The following is a 19,322-nucleotide window of genomic DNA, read 5'->3' as shown; positions in this document are numbered from 1 at the left end:
GGGCCAGACTGTTCCCATGAGGTACAATGTCAAGACTGATTTGCCTATGACTGGTTCTGAACTGGTGTGGCGGAGTGATGTAAAGAACGATAATGGATTCGATCCAGTTTTGTGACTGGGGGTGAGTGTCGGAAAGTTTCAGCTCTCCGTCCATTGTCTCCTTATGTTTGCTACCTACTAACATCCCATTCATACGAGAGGGATGTTTTTGACTGTTCTAGGTAAAACATCTGCTGTAGTGATGGAATGGGCTTGCTGATTTTATAAATATTTCTAAATTACGACGAATTGTTAAATAAACTACAGCTTTACTAAATAGACAGGTAGCACCACCCTGTAGTCAACTGGCATAAATACGTACCAGTGTTTACATGTACGTAACAGCACCCAGCGAGCATCGGCATTAATTAAGTGAGAGAGAGATAATGTGTGTGTGTGTGAAGCAGTTACCTTGAGTGTACATTACGCTTTCCAATCAAAATTTGGTTAGACCTTTAATTGTGTTGAAAAGCTTTGTTGTACCCTGTGACACAAGTAGATGCTAGTAGCTGAGTAGAGTTCATTAGTACTTTTAGTCAGTAGCTAGTACAAGTACATCCCGATGGGTTACAAGTACATCTGATAGGTAGCCCAGGTAGACAGGTGATGGTGAAGCAGGTCAGCCTTGTAGTCAGCCCTTAGTCCCATGTAACAGCAGCCCCACCAGGAGCAGCCTGCCAGCTGCTCAGCCCATCTCTGCCATTCCTCACTCCGACAGACACCCAACATTCCATGCATCCCTGAATTCCCAACATTCTACAGTAAATACACACACTGGCTGAGCAGCAGGAAGATTGATAAACTACAAGATATAAGTAAACTAAGCTACATCGTCACAAGGGCAGACTGAGAGGTTCTTGGACCAATCATTTGGGTGTGGGAATGTCACCAGACGATGGAAAATATTAAACCTGAAACGGGTCAGTAAAGATTTCTCGTAGGTGTTCAGCTTGTAGGTTAAATAAGGCTGCACCGTAAATGTGGTCTGAATAGATAAAATGTGCTGCACTGAACATTTTCCGACCTCAGTTGTAAGTCGTAACTGCTCCAGATGTGACATGCATAGCTTTTTTAGTTCTTTCCTAGATAGTTCCGAAATAGTTAACGGAAAATGAAAATATTTTTCTAGGCCCAGGTCATAGAGGAATTTTTTAACATAGGCAAACCAACTGATCTTGTGCACTTTTTCCAGCGAGAGGCAATCGTGTAGGAGACTTTGAGACAGTTCACACTGTAAAGACGACCAAACCCGATGCCATAGAAGGATTGGTTGGAGTTTGACATTATCTGATATATATGCCATCCCCAATTCTAAATGACAGTAGTAGGTCGAAGAGCTCTGTGGGACAGCAAGCAAGTATCTCAGAAAGCTGTTCTCAACTTTCTGGAGGACATCCACATTGGCGTGACCCCAGATTCGGCTCCATAACTTGCTACACTAATGCACTTTGCTTGATATATCTTAATCATTTCAGTTGGTGACCTCTTACCTAGCTTTTGAGCAAATGCTACAAGGGCAGTAGTGGTCCTGAGGAATAATAGCTTTCTCGCTTCAATGGCCTCTTTCCATGAGGACTTATTGTCGATTAAAATCCCTAAATAGGGATAGGAGTTTGTACTCTCCAACTTAATATTATTAATAAAAATATCCCTTGTTTTCTTGGATCTTGTTCCTGAATGCATTACATACGTTTTTTTAATATTAATTCTAAGATCCAAGCTAGCCATAAAACTGCGATATCTATCTAAAATACGTTGGAGTTCCAGGGGAGTTCTGGCCAGAATCACGGCATCATCGGCGTATAGGAGTGCCGGTATTGGACGAGAGCCAATAAAGGGCAGGTCCTGGCTCCCTTCCAGCATAGCTGATTCCAACGCATTGGTATAGAGGGTGAATAAGAAAGGAGCAAGGACACAGCCCTGCCTGACCCTCTTCTCCACCCACAAATGATGCAGTGAGTTCTCTCCTCAGCCCATATATTACTCTTGCCGTTGCGCCCGAATAGAGCTCGCAGAGAAAATTCACCAACGGTAAATCTACACCCATTTCCCGGAGGATCGACCATAGTTTGGTGTGATTTAAACAATCGAAAGCCGCCGTCAGATCGACATAGGCCATGTGTAAGTACCCACCCTTAGCTTCAACATATTTCCCCATTAAGAGAGAGAGATTAGGGGCTTGCTCCACAGTGCCAAGTCCCTCTCTGAACCCGTACTGTAAGTCGGAAATTATATTATGATCGCCGGCCCAGCCTTGGAGACGTTCTAAGAGAATTCGGCCAGCGACCTTACCAAGGGAGTCTAAAAGGGAAATGGGCCGATAACACGATGGGCTGTGACGGTCACCCTTTTTAGAAATTGGTACATGAATTGAGGCTGACCATGATTCAACTAAGCCTACGGCATTGGCGGCTTCAAGTACTTTCGTAAGAATGGGGGACCACAACTCCAAGTTATTTTTAAAAAAGTCAACCGGGACCCCATCGGGGCCCGGTACCTTCCCACCCTTACTGGCTAGTAAAGCATTAACCACTTCCAAATGCGTGAATGTAAGTGGAATTGGATACACTGTTAGCATTAAGGGTGATGCTCGCCCATCTGTTTCAATTTGTTCTGAATGTTCCTGTGGAGCCAAGCTAAATATCTGGGTATAATGCCTGACCCATGTTGTGTCATCAACAACAACGTCTATCTTAGGGGACTCTTTCATAGCTAGGAGGAAAGGGGATTTAACAACTTTCCAAAAGTTGACACTGTCGTTCATAGAGCAACTCTTGTGGAGTTAGTCCCATAAATCATTTTTTAATTCTGTTTTACGGGTTTTTAGGGCTGTATTATAGGCCTTTCCGAGTCTAACGATCTCATCTTTATCCCGGTGAGATTTATGGAGTGCTGCTTTTAAACTAGAATAAACGTTTGTGCACTCTTTATTGAACCACCCTTTTGTGGAGTTCCCTTTATTTTTTAGTTTTTGATGTAGGACGTCTTGTACAATTCTGGTGATGCTTATATAACTAGACAATATTTCTTCATGGGAGGTATCAGGGTTTAGACATTTTTCTATTAAGGGCAAGGCTTGCTTCACTACCTCAGATGTAGTTTGAACTGGGTCGATTTTTGCCCATTTTATGGAAAAACCGTTTAATCTATCTAGATTCAATGTTTGTTGGCCCAAAAGGCTTGTTGTATTGGGCTTTACTAAAATAGTAGGTAACAGATATTGAGAGGCTGTTAGGGAAGTGGTCACTTATAGCATTATTAATGGTTGAGAAGTCCCAGATAGTGGGCTCCACGTTATATGAAACAAGGATAAAGTCAATAATGCTAAAGAGCCCCCTGCCATTGAATGTAGCAGAGAAAGGGACTAAAGGAACCACCAGCTCGTTTGCAAATCTCGGTTTCATGGCAAAAAAAAATTCATTCAAACGATTACCAATATAAGTGTGGGCAAAGTTGGTTAAATCATTTTTATACTCATCCTGGATACCACAGTTTTTGTTTTTACTATTCTTGCAAAGTGATAAATTAAAATCGCCGCCCCAAATTATCATGAAAGATTTATTTATATACTTATTTCTCAAGTCTTGTAAAAAAAAGAAAATGTCATTTAAAACTGTAATAAGGTCAGCATGCTTAAGATTATTGTAGAAATTTACCAAAAAGTAAATGGCCGACTTATTTGTTCTCAGCATGAAAATCTGAAAGTTGGTTTCCAATCTCAGCGGGACTATGTCCTTAAATTCCAAAGTATTTGAAATGAATGTTGTTAGGTCCCCCATGGGTCTGCCCGAAGGAGAAGGTAAGGCATATGAGGAGTACGTTTTATAGCCCTCAAGATGGATGGGTGTGCTTGTCCATGTTTCTTGTAAGCACACAATATTATGTTTTCCCACCAGGTCTAACCAGATGTCGTTTGTCATTTTAGAACGTAGACCTGCCACGTTCCAAAAAATGATGTTGAGTTTTAAATCTCTGGATATGGTGGGACCTATGGGGTCTTGAGTAATTATATCTCTGTTTAATGTAGGGGCCATCGGTAAAACTTTGTCCTCCCCAAGTTGCAACAAAGCTCCCGAATTTTCTAAATCTAAAGTTTCTACTAAAGGATGGTATTTTGGAGTTGGCGAATGAGTTACGCCAGTAATACTAGGGTGGTTAAATGGCAGTTGCAGTTCAATTTGGGGTTGAGCCGGGCTAAGAAGGACAGACAACAACCCCGGGAGAGAAAAATCCCTAACATCCAGTCAATCGTTATCTTCCAAGCCTGAAAGCGGTTTAAATCTATTATGGGTAGAGATAATCTGCATTCGGCTGTAGTTGGGGACTGAACATCTTTCTTTAGCGATACTTTGGTGTTTTTTTCTGGGAGGATAAACAAATCCTAGCGGTAGTATGTTGATCTCAACTGCATCTACAAAGTGACTCTCACCCTCCCCAAGAATTTCATTAACCAATAATGGAGAGCCAAATGTCAAAACGATACAATCGCCTGTTACCATTTTTTCTCGATGTCCCACCCACTGTACCCTTCTCGCCATCTTGAACTCATGGAATATTTGCTTATTAAAACCTACCCTACTGCCCAGCCAATGTAGAGATTTGTTTCTAAGGGATATCCAAGATCCCTCTTCAGCCACCTTCTTTTTTGGGAAGTTTGCCAGCACAACAATTTAAGGGGTAGCATCCAGGGGAAGATCTCGGTGGCGATCAGGCACAAGTGTATCCCCAGAAAAGAATGAGTTTGGGTGAACACGTTGTTGGGATTGAAAGGGAAATGCTGGTTGTATAGGGCCTGGCATTCCCGGGAGGCTTTTAGAGGTTCTATCGCGTTCGTTAACCAACATACTAGGGAAAGGACAATACACTTCTTGCAAACAAAAATTTGTAAAGAGACACAAAACCAAGAGAGTAAGCCCTGCCCGACCTCATACGGTCACAGACCGGCATGGACCGGCCCGCCCTTGCCCCGTGCACGTCCCGTGCCGCGGGAACCCCGCTCAGGTTATATGCAGCAGTTGACTCCGCCCCTCCACTCCTCTCGCTGGACCGCGCTGCCTTCTGGATGTTGTGGTAGGCAGCGCGCGGTCCACGGCTTCAGAGGCGGAGGGCTGGCGGCGGCAAGGATTTTGGCAGCTGGTGTCAAGAAAGCAAAGTCTCCTCCCAACAGGGACCTCCTTAATAGCAGTGCAGGTAAGGAAAGTGTAGGCAAATGTTTGACAGCGTCCCACGTGCACAGTCAAAAATGCAATTATTATTTAAGCCAATAAAGAGAGTTGGTGAGTATTTTAAAGGTTTTTTTTCTAGTAAAAAAAATTAAGGTTTTCTCTAACCCTTTATTCATTATTCGAATAACAATCAGGTTACAGAATTTTGAAACCAGAAAAAATAGCATTAATACAGAACATATTACAGGCTGCATATAAGCATCACATGGAGAAAGGAAAATGTGATGCACAAGTCAGTCAAAACTCTTAAAGAGTTTCTAGGAAAAAAGAGTCTTGCAAGGCTAATCAATAATTCATAATTTGCAAAAAATCTCCCATTAAGAGAAATAAATGCATAAGACAAATACATATTTTCAAACTAATTAATTAGTCAAAGCATAAACTTAGAATTTTAGCAGCTAAACCTATTCTAATTAGCTGCACTCTCTGCTCTGGTGATGCTCAATCTGTCTCTCTGCCTCTCCATCATCTGACAGAAAGGCTTCTCCTTGAAAATGCCCCTCCTTCACAAGTCTCAGAGGAATGTGATGTGCCTTGCCAAAAATCTGACGTGCAAGGACTTCTCAGAAAAAATTATGAGCAAGAAACCCGCACCTGACTCTCCTCGGATGCAATCTCCTCCCAGGCTGCACCCACAACGATCACATACCTAACCCATATGATGTCTGATCTCATCTGCTGCCTCTCCTCTCTCCTCTCTCTCTGACAGAGGCCCCCTTGCTTAAAGAGAAGATGCACACACCCCCTAAGAGGTCATTATTTATAGTCTAATTCTTGGCAGACTACACAAAAATGTTTCATTCAGAAAAGCTTGTACCTGACTGGTTAGCCAAAATGGCATGAGGGTCTCACTATTCTGATCTCATTGCAACTTCCAAACCATACCGGTTTTAACAAAAAAGCGTTAATGATTAAGGGGCAGATGTATCAAAATACCTATTTGCGATTCTCAAATAGCGATTTTTTGAGAATCGCTATTTGGGAATTGCAAAATGGTATGTATCTAAAAAAATCGCAATTTTTAGCGATTTCTTATTATTCCTTTTTTGCGTATTCACAGTTTGCGAAATCGCAATTAAGGAACAATTTCCCATTAATTTTTATGGGCCAGGAGACCCTTAGGAATGAATGTAAAATTATTCTCAATTTGCGATTCGCATTTTGAGAATCGCAAATTGAGAATAATTTCAAGGGTGCAAGAGTGTCATAAGGACACCCTGATGCACCCCTGAAATTTACATGTGTGTGCATATGGCGCACACACATGCCTTAAGGGCATGTATGTGCACCACATGCCGGCTTCACAAATGCAAAAAAGTGCATTTGTGAAAGAATTCGCATATTACCAGCAACTTCAAGTTGGTGGTAATTTGTGATTTTTTAATGAGGATTCACAAAAATAAAATGCTTGATGCATAGCCTTTAAGGAATCGCAAAATTGTGATTTCTTAAATGCTTGAGCAAAATAAGGAATCGCAATTTTTGCAATTCCTTATTTAGCGATTTGGCTCATACATTCCAAAACACCGTTTGCGAATCGCAAACGGCTTCTTACATCTGGCCCTAATACATTTATATGTTTTAGCAACATTTACTAGGAAAAATGTTTCATTCTATTTTCCTCCTTCCTGTCACATCACAGGCAGGAAGGATACTTTAACTAACACTGGTTCATTGGCACAATAACAGGAATGTACAGTTCACAGTGGCCTTGACTCCTTCGTGTCTTGAGGCAAGCTGGTATATTCTGCGCATGCTCTCTTCTTTTAATGCCTTGCTGGATTCACAGGCAGCCATTTTATCTTAGGCCCAAAAACAAAACAAACACTAAGAGTATTAACTTTATATAAATAAACTCATTATGTTTTTCCACCCCATACTAGTACCCTTTATAAATGACTACCTAGCAAAGCTATTAGTTTAAAGCAGCTTTTCTTATTATTTGTCCACAACATGCAAAAATGTGCAATGTGCAACATAGCATAAACATGCATAAGTGTAAATTTTCAAAGTGATCACAGTTAATACATACTCATAGCAACATGCTTTAATGTTTTAGATAGCTTTTCATTCAAAAAACGTTTTGCCCCTCGTGTAGTGTTTGGTGCATTGTTAATTAACACACATTATAAAAAAGGTGTTATAAACTGAACATGTTTATCCAAATATGCAACAAAGCCAACGTCTCTTAAGACAGGAATAGTGAATGTAGATCGCAAGGAAAATGAGCTGGGAATAGAGAACACAATCTACGGTTATCCTCAAAGCTAAAAAAAAAAACACTTAAATCATAAGTTTTTCTCTACACTGCAAAAACACATGTTAATCCAGCACAATCATTTCAGACTGACTAGGCCTCATCTCATATTTTCATGTGCCATGTGCTTTTCCCTGTCTAAAGCACAAAAATAAAGCAATGCCTGACTCCAGATGAAATCTGCTCCATCACTGGCGCAAGATGCAAGCCATGATAGAGGTGGCTTGTCCAAGCTCTGAGGATGTCTTACTGTCGTAATATCAGTACACTGTGCAAGTCTAAATACGGGTGTACCGCCAGAGATCTGAGAGTGGGTCATCATACAGGCCAAAATAGAGGTACACTGTCAGGTTGTCTCAATACGAGTACTGAAAGACATGGTGCAGGGCAGGATAGAGGTGCACTGTCAAAGCAGTCAGGTTGTAGTCGCACCTGATGTAGCTCACAGGTGGGGGGTGCGGGGGCGGTCATGTGGGGAGGGTCACGCAGGGAGAGGCAGGCCCGGACTGGTCACTCTGGGCACCGGGCAATCCCCCGGTCGGCTGGATGGGGTGGGGGTCGGGTTTGTGACAGGGGGCCGGTTCTGTTGTTGGGGCCGATTTGGACCGACCGTCCCCAACAACAGAAGGCAGTGCTCACATTAAGCCTGTCTGGCTGAGGCCTGGTGTGAGCATGACAAGGATTCTCTGCTGCGGTGCAGTACTCCGACGCGTGTACAGGCAGGCTTCTAGGCTATCAGCCACCGCCCGCTGCCCTACTCATTATAATTTATCAAACCCCCCCTCTGCACCACCTGACCTGACACTCTGCGCACTTCTACAATATCATCATGGCCGGGTGACGTGACGTGACTCTGAGGTGAGCTGTAGGCGGAGACAAGCAGAGGGTGTCTAAAGGACCGTGACACCCCTCCCATCTACAGCAGCAGACAGCGCTGACAATCTTGTGAGTATGTGAGGTGGTGAGGAGCAATTTGTTGAAGCTGTTGCTTAATTGTAGGCCAACAGTCAAATGCACAGGCTGCCGCTAATAGCCGGCGTGTGTGTTGACGGAGTACTGAGGCTACCGTTATAAGGTGTTGAAGGGTCACCAAAGGCAGAGTGTGGCAATCCATTGTAGGGAAAGCGACCAGCAACTGACTGCAAGGGCTACATAGGCATGTCATCAAGGTGCAGACATGACTGTTGGTGGCTCTCTAATATGAGGCTGAAAATCTGTACATGTGAGATCGAGCTTGTAAAATGTAGAGATTTGTAAGTGCATTGCATCTCATCTAATTTTTTGCCAAAGCACACTCACAAGTTCACAATTATAGGTCCAGAACCTCCACAGTCAACCTTTGTTACGGATCATTGGTCAAGTCACTTGTGCATACATAAAAAACACTGGGGACCACAACATCTCTCATTACTTATACTGGATAAATGGAAACGAGCTATTGCAGACTCAATACTCTTTTTGGTACATGGAGCTTGTTCACAGTATCTACCTAATAATCTAACATGCCAATTTCCCATAGAAATATATTCTGTGTCCGTATAATTGTTTCTGATTTATAATTTTACTTAAAATTAATTGAAGTGGAAAATCCAAGATTGACTAACTCGAATCTAATTCTAGACTCTGTTTTTGTAGCGTAGATTATTTATAGCTGTAATTCGTAAGGTGTCTCTCCAAAGACTTTGTTTGTTGTGTGTCACTTGTAGCAGGGAGCGAGGTGGTGGCTGGGCTGGCCTACTTCTCACCCTCTCTTTCCATCCTTTTGTTTATTTTTTTCACTGTGAAATGGATCCAAAAACCGAAAAATACTTTTGCTGCAAATGTTGTCTTTTTCTGACTTTATTCTATTCTAAAGTACAGCCTCAGGAGTGAGAGAAATAAAAGGTTCGACTATGAAAAATAAATAAGTAACTAAATAAAACAAGACAGTATTCACAAAGCAGACTGTTGATTTTATTCACACCCAAACACGTTAGCACCACTATACAGAGTTTGCCAGTGAGGTGCTACTTTTTTTAAATCTTTTCTTTGAACAGAATTGTTTTCCTTGAATTAGGAAGTGCAAGACTCCTGGAGAGACTGCAATGCCGGATTGATGGGTGGATTGGAAAACAAAATGTGTACCGCTGCTCGGTGGTCATGGATGTGGGCTTTTTAAACCATACTGCTTGCATTTTGTAAGGCTATAAGCAATGGACATTGAAGCGGTCCCTTCTGGGCCCTGTAGTCATGTCCCTCACTTTTCACGCACAATCACACACTGATTTCTGAATAGTGAATGTAAATGCTTTAAGTTATCCATATTGTTCCTGCTTACATTTTACATGCTTTACTTAATCTTGCATTCCCTATCGGTGTTTGTTTTTTCCTGTATGTTGTTACATTTTTTTAGGCAGCATATTTATCTTGCCTAGTGTGTAATTTGAACGGAGTCACATCCAGGTATTTATAGCAGGGCATAATTAGGTTGTAGCTGAAGGCAGTGCGAGTTTCTCTCAGTGGAGCAGTATGGTGTTCAGAGGGGGAGAGGATGTGGCACTATGGTCAGAGCTAGTGTATTTGGAACTGAGGAACCAGATTCAGCCTTCATGACCATTCCCCCAGACCACTTTCCTGAGGGAGCACATTCCCATACTAGGCCTAAGAAGGCCCCGCAAGGCCATAGAAGCCCCGGTGTCTTAGCACCAGCAGGTTTACCCTAGTGGGGGCAAGTGTGGATTAACCTTGGAGGCCGGTCCACCACAATCAATACTGAAGTTCACCTCTAGTCTTGCGGGCAGGCTTATGAAGCAGCACACCCTAGAGCAACAGTGACTCTATCACTGAGGTCACAGGACCCTTGAAAAGTGCCAGCTCTAGGGCGTTGCGACCGATGTGCTTGCACCGGGTGCTGACTTTGGGTGGCAAGTATATTACGGTTTTAAAAGTGCTTGCTGCCTCCCTCCTGGCCTCCAGCAATTTTCGTCAACAATAGAAATTTTATGATAACTACGTTGATTAAGGTTCTTCCTAGAGAGAGGTCGGAGTTTTGTCTAGTGAAAGTTTTGATTCATGAAAATGTTGCGCAGAAAGTTAATGTGCCTGCTGCAAAGAACATGCACTATGCAGATCACAAAGTGCAAATAATGTAAATAGGTCAGTGGGTTACTGATTTTGAAAGACAGAGCTTTGGTTGCTTGTAGTTTAGAAGTTAAAATCCTAACATAGAACAGTGAGCTATTGTCATCTAAGAGCTGCATGTAAACTGCAAGGTACAAATTAGAGCATTATCTTTTCCCCCCAGTCTTTGATTATACTAATGTTGCAAAAAGTGTTCATTTGGAAAGAAATCAATTCTGATTATCAAAGAGAACCCCCAACCATGTTATTACGTATTAAAGTCTGAGTTTGTGTTTGTCCAAACCAATCACTATTAAACTATACTGCCCACTAGTATGGTTGGCATATGACTTCTACACCTTTTAGTCCTTTGTCTTATGTAACATTTCCTATACAGTGATTTACACATGTATAATTGATTGTCTCTGTGTGATGTAAAGTGCTCTGAAACCCTACACCTGATTGAGTGGCGCTGTAAATCAAATTAAATGCATCTGAGAGAGAGTGTGGTTATGGAGACTTGAGGGGCACTGTTAAAGGGTGGAGTTGAGGAACTCTGTGGCGGAGGTGGTCATTGGGGGCCACCAACAAACACTGTTGCACAGGGCACCACCAGCACTAAAGCTGACCCTGCCATTGAGGCCAGTCTGCCTCACCCATTGGATTTGCTATTGGCCTTGTTTCAACAGCAGTAGCTGGAACTCACCAGTGATTGGCAATACAGAATTTGCACGCACACTAAACTAAGTTCACAAACTTCACATTCTCTCTGCTTCATGCACAAGCACTTTTAAGATGTGCTGCCTGCTTTGGGGCCACTGGAATTATGCAGCAAAAGAAGACAAAATTACACCACAGTGTTGACTAAATTATGCAGCAAAAAAGGCTGCAACTTAATGCAGTATATTTTCTGACACTTTATTATTTTGACATTTTCACACATGCTAACAATCTCTGGAAAGGTTTTGACTTAGTAGTATTAGTGTAACATACAAATACAGCAGTGAGAAAGGTGATCAGACAACCTTTGCAAAGGGCCGTCCACTTCGCAGCAGCACAAGTCACATTTTTTAGTAACTTTTGATCCGTTTGAGCTAAAAACTATTTATTAGTTAAAATTGTCAGATAATGTAGCAGATGTTGTATTATGTGGCAAATATGGCAGAGTCATAATTATATAGAAAACCTTTTCAAACTCGGATATTTTCCCATTCATGTTTGAATTGCTCTTGTGGTAAAAGGGAGAAGTGCTGATAACAGAATCTTCATGGATGACAGACAAATGGTTGTGCTTCCACTTTTAAGCATATTTGGGACATTCTGTGATTGGAAATAGGTTTGCATACATATCTGTGCATGTGCAGAGTGTGGATAATAGTAACATTGTAAAAGGGCTAAGTGGTGCTTTAATTAGAAGAGTGATGTAAAGAACTGGACTAGTGATTCACTTAGAGTCATATGTAGACAAAACAATTACAGAGAAGCTCAAAGTGGTGTAGTTATAACCAGCAATAACAGAATGGGCTTGAAAAAAGAGTCCCCATAATGAACACTGTTAATTTGAAAACAAAATGTGCCCTCAAAGTGCAAGTTCCCCTTGACAGTTGAGCTTTGCGTCCTAGTTATGTGTCACCCGCCACTTCACCACTTTCTCCATCAATCGATCAGTACATAGTGATTGGCTTCTCCAGTGATCCCTCGCTTTGAGTGGAACTAATTTTTTCTTTTGTTATTCTTCAGGCTTCAAAAGAGTACTCTTTAAATGGTATTTCTGTTGTTGATTGCATCTTCCAAGAACTTGCAATGTAAGAAGACTCTATGCTAGGGACAGTCACATAGCCGTAAACACGTCTTGCCCTTAAAAAAGGTAGCTTCCACATGTTCCAGGGCTTTCTACTTCATGATTCAGAGCCAAACCTCTGGGAGCATCCTCTTGTTAGTAAATATCATACAACCCCCACCATACTTCCTCCTAAGTTCTGGTTCAATGTTATCGGATGGCCTATTCATGTCTAACTGAACCTGAGCAATACTATAGGCGATTGTTCCTTTCTCAAAACTGTGCTCCAACTGTCCTGAGAATTATCCTGCACCTAGAGCCCAAGTCTTTGGTAAATACTGTACAACGGTGTCCAAGCTTGTGCCCTTGTTTACAGTATTAGGTAATACGTATTGGAGTACGCAGCAGAGGTGCTTTGCTACTGGAGGACACATGAAACTACTCTGCCACACCCCTGATGAAATTAAAGAGGAAAGCTTCTTAATCAAAATAGTCTTCACGATTGACATCAGAACATATTCCCTTCGGGCAAAAAAAAATAAGAAAAAAGTGAAAACCTTTCTAATGGGGAAGTGCTGTGGTTCTACACATACCACCTTTGCATCTAATCCCAGAGAAAATAAATAATTCCTCTTATGAGGAATTTGATGCTACTGTGTTTCATAGTATCTCTCCAAGGAAAGAGAGTGACGAACCACCCTTTAAAAGTTTCTCCAGGCATAAGCTTCCCTGATGTGGGAGACAGTCCTCCTTTTTCAAGATGACTGGCGGATCCTTCTGATCTCTGGAGGAGATCGATGTTCTGCAGCCTCTGAGTGCTAACGTGATTCCTCCTGGGTGGAAGTGTGGTCAGAGAGTGAAGAAGTATTGAGAGCTAATGAACCCAGGGCTCCTGGGGCCTGCTATAAAGGGACTGTTGGAACAATTAAGCTAAAGGTTTTGTTTTTGTGTTCACTAATGCCACTGAAAGCAATATACAACCCACACGCATGTGGCATTGATGTTTTCTCTGCAGTAGTCGCTTTTTGTGCACATACTTGTACATTTTTATTTGCTTTTTTTTCCAATTGAAATTTTTGGAACGTGTGCATCGTAGTTACAACTTGAGCACAACTTCTGGCACGCACAGCAAGGTATTTCGCAATCTCTGACAAGCAGTCCTCATAATATTTTTATTTAAATATTAGTGAACCATGCATGTCAACTGCAACTGCACAGCAGCTCTACATTGTTTCTATCTGCATGCACCAACATGTAGAGGCCTTTAAAAATGCACAGATTCTCAGGCATGCCAGAAGTTATCGTGGGTCTGGGGACCACAATGGGTAAGCTGGTGCTCTTTCAGGTCATCATCTACTATTTACTGTGCTTTGAAAGTTGATACAATTGAATATGTAATGAGAAATGTGCTTTAAAATTCACCATTTTGGTCTGTTGTTTCAAAAATTTTCTTGGGGGAAGAACGCCCACAACCCCCCCTAGTAGCGGTCGGGCTCAAATGCTCGCTACGCCCCGGACGGGGGCTGGTCTGGCAAATTTTGTCAGGGCTGCTTTCAGTTCCCAGTCCAGCCCTGGGGATGGGGGGGGTTCATCAAACTTACCTTTCCGACGGCCGGGGCCCACATCTTCTCGGCTCCTGCTCTCCTGCCTCTGGCAGGAACAGGAAGCACACAGCCAGGCTCCCTCCCCTAAGCCAATCTCAACACTGCAATGACAGTGTTGTTATTGGTCAGGACATTGCCCAGCCAGGGGCTTACGGGGAGGCCATGTTCTCCATGCAGGCTGCATTGTAGCCTGCATGGAGAAAGGAAAGAGTGCGCATGACTGATTTGGGTGGCCCCAGAGGGCCGACCAACAGTCATTGCACCCTCAGGAGTGGGCATTCCACTCTTCTCCTGCCCTGGCTGCTCACAGAGCACATGCGCCCAACCGACCACCAGCAACCAAACATAAAATGGTAATAACGGTAAGTTATTACCATTTTATGTTTTTGCTTCTCACACTGGAGAAAGCAGTGGGACACACTCCTCTGCCATAGTGGAGGAGCCCCCCCCATCAGGTTGTCTCAGTACAGGTACTGACGGACAGGATGCTGGTTAAGATAGAAGTGACCGTCCGAGCAGGTCCCCTTGACATGGGCTAATCTAGATGTAAATTATCAGTGTTCTCATGATATTTGCCTTAAGCCCACAGAGCATGGTAGGACAGGAGCACACAGCCAAAGCTCTCAGATTGACAGAGTGCACAGCGCAACTGTGAACTGAAGGGGAGGACAAAGAGAGAGCTCTAAAAGCAGAACCATTGAGGTATGAGTGTGTTCTGTGAATGGCCTTGAGTGGATTCAATAAAGCGGATCATAATTACAACAAACACAGCTTGATTGGCCTAGCTATATTACAGGAAGTCGATGGCACTGCAACATTGCATTACCGTTGTGTTGCAAATAACCTTGGTTCCTTTTTTCTGTGCTCCCATAACATGCTTTTGCAGTGACTTACCAGGGTTGCCATGGGTTGTAGTGCATGCAAAGTCTATGCACCTATGCCAGCCTGTTAGGTAAGAAAATTCACAAATAACCAGAGCTTAGTGAGCCCTAAACGCATCTGGGCTCTGGTGTCACTGCGCCTGCTCCAACATTGACAGCTACAAGAATAATGCAAGGGTGCAGTGCAAAGAAGAGTATTCTTAAAAACAGCCACACCCTCAAAGATCAAATTGGTACTATCCAAATGTTCTTTTGTGGGCGCGTAAAGAAGGCCACTGTGATGTCTTTACGCTGTCACGAGATTTACATACCGTATACCCTCACTACTGAGAAGGCGTTCATTACAGTAACATCACATCCACTACATCGAGTCAGCAGTTGCTTTGAATGCTAAGTATAGGGACATAGATGTGGGATTCAGAGCAGTAATGATAATGTAATGTTAAGATATGTAGTGGGTGCAGTTTTATATCACAAAAAGAAGGGGAAACAATTTAAAAAAGGAAGAAAAAAGTAACTAAGAGTGAGTCAAGGAAAGCGCACCTTGCTTTTAAAACTGCCCTCACACACAGCAAACTGTGTCATGCTTCACCATAGGGCTGCTAACACACCTCCGTGTTTACCCAACACTGGAGGTGGAGTGGAGAGACAATTGAGTCTGCCAACAGCTTACATCTCAAGCAAGAGTGCTAATAGGAAGCTGTTCCGCTCCCCCGCCATTTCAAGTTTTTTACTAATATAAACTCGGTTCCCCTTCACATAGCGAAGGGCTCTTTTGAAAGGTGATTTCCCCCTTCACTTCTGATTTGGTAGAAGGGCAAGGGGTGTCACCCAGGTTCACAAAGGTGAGAGTCCTGAAGAAAGCCGGGGCACTGTCATTTGCCGGCTGAAACATGTCGACACTCAAGCAGTGTGGAGCAGGTGGAATCTCATAATAAATTCTTCCACCGAGCAGCCACGTTTTTTCCTTTTAAACCAAGGACAGGGACCTGATATTAAAACTGTAATAAGGATCCCCTGGGACCAGCTTTTAGTTCCACTGATCCTGCACTATTTTCTCACCTTTGAGTTCTCACTAACTCTGCAATGTATGTTGTTGTGTCCCCTCCCTATTGCTCCACCTCCAGTGTTGGGTAAACACGGAGGTGTGTTAGCAGCCCTATGATGAAGCATGACACAGCTTGCTGTGTGGGAGGGCGGTTTTAAAAGCAAGGTGCTCTTTCCTTGGCTCACTCTTAGTTACTTTTTCTTCCTTTTTTAAATTGTTTCCCCTTCCTTTTGTGATATAATTCTGAGCGGGAGGTCGAAGGGGGTATAAATCCTCTCACCCCTCTGTTCGAGTGTGTTTTCTGTGGATGCAGTATTATCAGGGTTGTTCTTGTTAACTTGTCTATGCTGCTAAAGAACCACGGGGCATATTTATGAGCCTCTTGCACCGACAGAGCTTCACTTTTGTGATGCTCTGGTGATGCAAATTACAAATTCATATCTATAAGGCCAGGCAAAGCCACTATGTGTGCTTTTTATGGCCTCATAGATATGGAGTAAGGCAAAGCAGCGCAAATTGGTGAGTTTCCTTACTCCGTGCTAGGGTAGCGTTCCATGGGCGTTGCAGCATATTTTTTCATGCAACACCCATGGATTTTGGCACTGCCCCAGATTTACAAGATCATGTCAACCTGGGGAAGCACCAAATCCTAATGCCTCCTAAGGTGAGGAGAAATATCTTTATTTCTCCATGTATTTTCCTCCTTCTATGTCTGCTGAATCCTGCAGGACACATAGAAAGAGAAACATGACTCTCTGAATTGTTTATCTGCAGGAATGTACCCCTTCCTGCACATAGAAAATCCTATTGACAGCACAGACACCCTTGCACCGTGGTGCAAAGGTGCCCACATTGCTGCTAGGCTACAAAAACGGCTCCAGCACAGGGAGAAAGGACAGGAATGCACTGTATTGCATAAAAATGATGCATTCCTGCCCTTTTACTTTGGCGTAGGGCAGCACAGCAAGCTGACTTGCTGCACTGCCCTACGCCAAGTCCCCGTAAATGGGGGCACATATGTAAAATATTTTATTTTTAAGCCATAACTAGCTTATATAGCATTTCATTCCTCATTTTATCATTCCAAAGTGCTGTAACAATCAAGTTACTGTAGCCAATTTTAATGATAGTAAATGTAACCACCTTCAGAGGCCTTTCTGGGATTTGAACTTGTAAGATGGTAGATCACAGATAACAGGCAGCAGCTGTAATCACCAAAACAGGTCAGCTGCAGATGGCCTCTTTGGCTGGGTCCTTGGCTTGGACCTGGGCCCTGGCAAGAAATACCCTACATTATTTGTCTCCCCTGAACAGTTGCAATGCTACTGCTCTGCTGCCAGCGGCTTGCGACGCCAACTGCCTGAGACGGATCAGTGACAGAATATCGGAAACACAAATATCATGTGAACAGAATATCGTGTCAAAAAGATCGAGGACAAGAACATCGAGCAGGTAAGTGAAAATAGGTAAGTATAAATTTACTATTCTTCACTCCAGATCTGCATACCTTGAAGATATATATATGATCAAGGTTAATATATGATGGAGTTATATATCAAGTAAAACTTTAATTATCAATAGAAAATGACTTACACAATATTCTTGTCCTCAATATTTTTGGGGCAGATGTATCTTCCGTTTTTTTTGTCGCAAACGCTGCGATTCGGAAAATAGCAGCGTTTGCGGCAAAAAAACGGAATTTGGAATGTATCATGCAAAAAGCCTCGCAATATTAAGGAATCGCAAATTTAGAGATTCCTTAATATTGCGAGGCTTTTAAGAAATGGCAAATTGCGTTTTCTTATTTGAAATGTATTAAGCATTTCAGTGTTGCTATTTTTGACTAAGAATTCGCAAATTACCAACAACTTGTAGTTGGTGGTAATTGCCGAATTCTTTTCAAAATGCACTTTTTTTAAATTCTAAAGGTGCCATATGACCCTCATACATTCCCTTAGGGCATGTATGTGCGCCATATGAGCACACATGTCAAATTCAGGGGTGCAGCAGGGTGTCCTTAAGACACCCTTGCACCCTTGAAATTATTCTCAATTTGCGATTAGCAAATTGCTAATCGCAAATTGAGAATAATTTCACATTCATTCCTATGGGCCTCCTGGCCAATAGAAATGAATGGGAAATGATTCCTTAATTGCGATTAGCAATTTGCTAATCGCAATTAAGGAATTTTAAGAAATCGCTAAAAAATAGCAAATTTCTACGTACATACCATTTTGCACTTCTCAAATAGCGATTTCTTAAAAATCGCTATTTGAAAATCGCAAAATGGTATCTTGATACATCTGCACCTTTGACACTATATTCTGTTTTATGAAATTTGTGTTACCGATATTTTGTCTAAATACAGCCTGCCACCCCCATCCCCTCATGATCACTGTTGGGAGACTGCTCTCGGGTACGCAGTTGGGTATATCAGTCAATGCACTGCCAGAGGTGTAACAAAGGCCACCGAAGCCCCCACCGGCGCTCCAGGGGGCCCCTCAGCCCTGCCAAGTGTCATACATCTCGCGTTCTACTACTAACACATTTTAAATCAAAATACCACATTACTCCAAGCTAGCAAAAATATTGTCACGCACATCAGCTTATAATAAAAGTTGAGCATGTTTTGTTACTTCTTAAATCTACAGTATTGGCTCCATATTTTTTTGTGAGGCTACCTATACACATGTGGGTCAATGGATCTCAGCAGCCAATTGAAGTTCTTGCAAGTTAGGATGAGGCTCGTTAATTCACTCTGATTAGACTGAATTTTATTTGTTAGCGCAGTGATTGGTTACAACCATTACACACGTGTGCGCTTGTGCAGCCTATCCTGCACCACGTGATTTGCCACTGTGCCGCCAGTAGAGTGTGTGCTGGTAAGGGAAGTTTGGCCCATTGGGTATACAGCGTGAGACAAGAAAGCATGATAATCCCAGTGAGGCTTGATAGGGAGTCCAATAAACCAAACCTAGTTATTTTTATGTCTATTGAGAACACTTATTATCAGTTGGCTAGCTATCTCCCAAAACCTATGGTACAGTGAAATTTTAACTTTTGTTTTCCTCTTGGTTTTCACAACAACCTAGTCTTCTTTCCATGCCTTTGTGGTGGCCAGAGTGGGCAAACTACAATACGTTTTTTATTCTTTTGTAAGTTTTATATAAAGTATGCCAAATAGTTTTTAATTTCTTTCTTCATAAAATATTGACTTTTTCACCTTGAAGTCGCGTATAGGATTATCCTTAATTTTGAAGATGATGAATTGATATTTCGTGTAGGCGCTTTCCTGAAAACTGCTCTGTGCGCCTGCAACATGATGTGCACTTTATGATCAATGTTTTATGTTGGCGGTTTTTCAATTGTTATTATGATTATTATAAATT

The 19,322-nt window shown here is 42.4% G+C and overlaps 1 protein-coding gene across 1 annotated transcript in view; it reads left to right on the top strand.

Moving 5' to 3' along the window:
- The window catches only part of LOC144825152 (uromodulin-like), a 60,660-nt gene that overhangs the window by 25,909 nt on the left and 15,429 nt on the right, over nucleotides 1-19,322 (top strand). The gene's annotated exons all lie outside the window — the stretch shown is intronic.

This window comes from Lissotriton helveticus, chromosome 3_1 (genome assembly GCF_964261635.1).
Source record: "Lissotriton helveticus chromosome 3_1, aLisHel1.1, whole genome shotgun sequence".
Taxonomy (NCBI): Eukaryota; Metazoa; Chordata; class Amphibia; order Caudata; family Salamandridae; genus Lissotriton; species Lissotriton helveticus.
This window is presented reverse-complemented; position numbering and strand designations above follow the sequence as displayed.